The following is a 4,671-nucleotide window of genomic DNA, read 5'->3' as shown; positions in this document are numbered from 1 at the left end:
GGGAGAAGAGAATTCTGAAGGAAAACTCCTATATTTGGTCATTCAGTGGTTGGCAAGTCTGTAAATGAAAAATTTTGAAATATTGATGATGATCTACAGTGTATGATGAAATACACCATGTAAGTTGTAACTGCAAGTGGGAGAGAGTTTGGAGGAAAGTTCTTTGATGAAACACACGTTTGCTTAAAGTGTAGAAACCAAAGTTAGTTGTCCTGACTAGTTTAATGTTGGCAGAATGAATGAATGAATGAATGAATGAATGAATGCCATCTACACAGAGAGGTGTAAATGTTGAATGACGACTAACTTCAATTTGAAAGAACTTTTTGGGGATGTACAGTCGTGACTGCCCACGTACAGTCTTGACCGCCCACGTACAGTCGTGACCGCCCACGTACAGTCGTGACCTGCCCACATACAGTCGTGACCTGCCCACGTACAGTCGTGACTTACTTGTTTGGCTGGGAGTCTTCCTCAGTAGCCTATATGTACAGTTGTGACTTGCCTGCCTGTCTGGGAATCTCCACCGGTCTACTATATGTACAGTTGTGACTTGCCTGCCTGTCTGGGAATCTCCACCGGTCTACCACAATTCAGGACTTCTACGTTTACCGCAGTTTTAGCTCTTGATCTTTGGCGGGTGCTCTAGTGTGATCTGCGTGATTTGCTCCTTCGTTCCCATCTAGCATTTGTCATCCTTATCTTTCCTCCTTTTATTTATTTATTAAATTTTTAGTATGTTACTCTAGTAACGCCTCTTATCTTCGGCACTCTATGTCCTATTTTGCGTTTCAAGAGCATAAAACTCTTACTGAAACTAAACCTGAGACTGGTTTGAGTAGAGTATAACCTGTCAGTAGAGCTGCAAGAGGCTGAAGCGCGAGAGAAAAACCACAAATGGTTGTATTTAATTAAGGCCATAGTTCATGAAACTTCACGTGTTGAGGATTGTAGTTAGTGCACAATTTCAGTTGTATCAATAACTGGTACTTTTTCGGTGAAATTAAGTAATGCTGATACCATGTAGTTAGTGCACAATTTCAGTTGTATCAATAACTGGTACTTTTTCAGTGAAATTAAGTAATGCTGATACCATGTAGTTAGTGCACAATTTCAGTATCAATAACTGGTACTTTTTTCAGTGAAATTAAGTAATGCTGATACCATAGTTGAATTGGTATGCACAAGACAATGTTGGGTGAATTGTACTGGTGGTCACAACAGTAATTAATTATATAATTAATTAAGAGTGCTAATCAAGAAAAAGAACAAAAAAAACCCAGCCCCAAACACGACAACTTATTTATTGAAGAGGGAATGAGTGAGAAACAAGACGGCTGATCTTGGAACTGCTTCTTCACTGTTAACGCATTGTGCAAAGTGTGTAACTTTTTGGGGGGCAACCAGATTCTTACTATCTGTGCTATTTCATTTCTGAACTTGTTTAGTTGGGTTTATAATGTGGAGGAATAAGTTTTGTGTGTAAGGTGTGTCGAGGGAAGGGGCAGGGGGGGGGGGGGGGCATCTCTCTGCCTCTATTAGTATTCCCTTCACTTTGAATTTGGCCACTACTATTGTCTAATTATAGTCTAATGTAGAGTAAATGATGGGTGTTTAGAATGTGTTTAGTGTCATGAGGCACCTCTCTGCCTGGTGTACTGATGTACTCTTTTACTTTTAAGTTTGGCCATTGCCACTGTCTGTAAGATACACTCACTTACTTTTACAGGTGCAGAATCTGCACATCAGGCAGAAAACTGCCAAAGGAAAGTGTTTTATTTTATTGCTCTTTCCTCTGTGCTGTTTGGCTCAGAGTTTATAAAATGTGGTTGCCGGGAATGTCAGTATGGTTAGCTCCTACTTTTTCGTTGACGTTTTATTTTTCTCTTGAGAGGTGCGGATTTTCCTAATAAATTTGGAAGTCCGGAGTAGAGTGTTAATTGCTTTTAAATGGCAAGATGTCACTCTGTGAATGTAGAGGGGTTTGACGGGCTAACCCACTGAAAGAGAAAACAGTTGTTTTAAGCTGTGTGCTGCGATCCTTTTGAATGCTTGTTGTTTTTGTTTTATTGTAATTTTTAATGTACTAGAAGTATTGATTCTGTAATTGTAACTTTTCATTCATGAAATTAGCAGCATAATATAATAAAATATTGCCAATTAAGTTTGGGTAAATTATTGTGTTTGAAAAGGTGACACGCAATATTTAAATTTTTTGTGGCAGCATTTGATAGAATTGATCATCACTCATTTTGTTATGGTAGGCAATGTCAGGTTGTGAAGGGAAAAAAAAAGCAGGTAGAGTAGAATGGAGTGGGGGGGGGGGGGGGGGGGGGGGTACAGTAGTGAGTGAAAGATGTGGAGAATCAAGCAGGGGCATGAAAGGCTCGTCGGTTCACCACCAAACCTAAGAATTACTAAGTTCTATCTGCTCAGTACCTAGGCTGGAGAAATTTGACGTATCCAAAATTTTGAATTTTTACATGTTAAGCTATTTTTAATGCAATTCTTTGAATACCTCAGTGATAACGACTTTGAATAATCTTACGATTTTGATAGAGCATTTTATAAAGAAATGGTTTCTTTCCTCATAGTCTTAGTAACTGAAAACGGCACAAAATGTCAGAGAAAACTTTGAAATTCTAAGGTAATGAATTGTCCCACATTTTCCGGATCTCTTTTTGGATTCGGAAATCGGTGAATTTGTGAGAACATTTTTAAACGGGTGTCACACACAGCACCAAAACCAGCCCTACTTGATGTGATTTATGTTTGATGGTATGTAATCTGATGTTATAACAATAATAACGTTACGCATCCCAGATTGGGTTTTGAAAAAGTTTGCAAGTTTTATAATGTTGTTGTCCTGGATCGCTAACAACAACAACATAATGTTGTTGTCCAGTTTTGAATATCAATTCCAGAGTTGGGAGAAATTTTTAATGATGAGTATTTCAGTCCTTCATCTGGGATGTTGTATCCCTCTCAGCCCTGGTTGACCCTGAAGGACAGGGTTAGAAGCCCATCTTCTACATGATCCAGATAGTGAACAATTAGAATTTTTATCTCAGGTAGCTTTCAAAGGTCTCTGGTAATTGCTGAGAATTGCTGCAGGCAAATGTTTACATCATGTATGCTCTCTTGAAAAACAAAAAACCGCAAACAAAATGTACCGTTACTGATATTGTTGTCTTTGAGTTCATAATATTATATATATTTAGTTTTTAAGATTTTTAAAATTATATTTCCAACCCTTCAAAACCACAGCAAGAATAACCCACAAACAGCTGATACTTTTTTTGTGTATTTGTTGTTTTAAAAACATTTTTTTTTTTTTGGGGGGGGGGTGTTCTTCAAGTTTTACATTGTACCCTTCCAATCATTGTTTGTTACAATAATTGTCTTTTTCACCGAGGATTGTGTAGTACAGTGCGTCTGAGCACGGTGAGTCATGACGACCTCATCAATCCTGTCTGCAGGGAGGTGGCCACATCACTCTCACAGTCTGGTGGTGGTGGTGTTGTTGTTATCTTTTCTACACTACTCTCTTGCCTGCCAGCTGCTCTGTTGTAGTTGTGTTTTTTTGTGGGGTTTTTTCTTTTTTGTTTTTTTAAACTTTGGAGGAAGAATCGCTTCCTAGTTTGACCGACATAATCCTGTTTTTGCAATTTTGTCATATGACTTTTTAAAAACCCTACAGTCCTTTTTTTTTCTTTCTTTTTTTTTTGGTTGTTGTTATTAATAATTGCTGTTCTGTTTTTGTATGTGGCCGACCTGGGTGATAGTGACCGGTGGGAAAGTTGGCTGTCAGTAATTTCTACACCGCCCTGGCGCAAGCTGCCGTGTGATTAATTAATGTTAGTATGTTTGTGGGTGGCTGGCGGGTGCTCTGGGTGGGTTTGCTTTGCTCGTTCTTTCCTTCTATCAAACATCAACAACCACCCTTATCTATAATCTCTCTCCTCTCCTCTCCTTCTTTTCTTACTCTGTATGTTTCTCTCTAGCAGTCTTTCTCTCTCTCTCTCTCTCTCGCCCTTTTTAACTCCCAGTGGAGCACAGGCCATCAACAACATTACTCCAGCGAAGCCTGTCCTGAGCATCCTTTTCTATCTGTTTCCATGATGTCCCCGCTTTTTCAATTTCCGCTTGTACTGCCCTCTAGCAGTAAGGCCTCTAATCTCCAGCACATATGTGTGACCCTATTTTTGTCGCAGGTGTTAACAAATTTTTGGCCTAAAATTTTTACTTAATTAAAAAAAGAAATGAATGGGTTTTTTTCCATCTTCCTGGTTGGCTGTACTGTTCCGAGGGCACCTTGTGGTGCGGTCCGGGGTATTTCCTTTCTCTGAGCTACTGGCTCTGTCTTTGCCTGGTGAAATGTGACGGACTCTGGTGCTGACTTGTATTATTATATATATATACCTCAACTGAATGCAATTTCTTTCTTTCTTTCTTAAATCTTTCTTTCCGTCTTTCGTTCTTTCTTAAATTTTTCTTAAAAGTCTTTCTTTCCTTCTTTCTTTCTTTCCTATATATATATATTGTGATGATGTGGGGTGTAAAAACACCTACATTTACATTATATAAAATTATCGACATTAAATGGTGGTTATTTTGTCAATCTGCATCTCTTTCTGAATCTGGAGCAGTCTTTTGTAACTCTCAGACTTG

This window comes from Aplysia californica, unplaced genomic scaffold (assembly GCF_000002075.1).
Source record: "Aplysia californica isolate F4 #8 unplaced genomic scaffold, AplCal3.0 scaffold01380, whole genome shotgun sequence".
In the NCBI taxonomy this organism is placed as follows: domain Eukaryota; kingdom Metazoa; phylum Mollusca; class Gastropoda; order Aplysiida; family Aplysiidae; genus Aplysia; species Aplysia californica.
Note: the sequence above shows the minus strand (reverse complement) of the source record.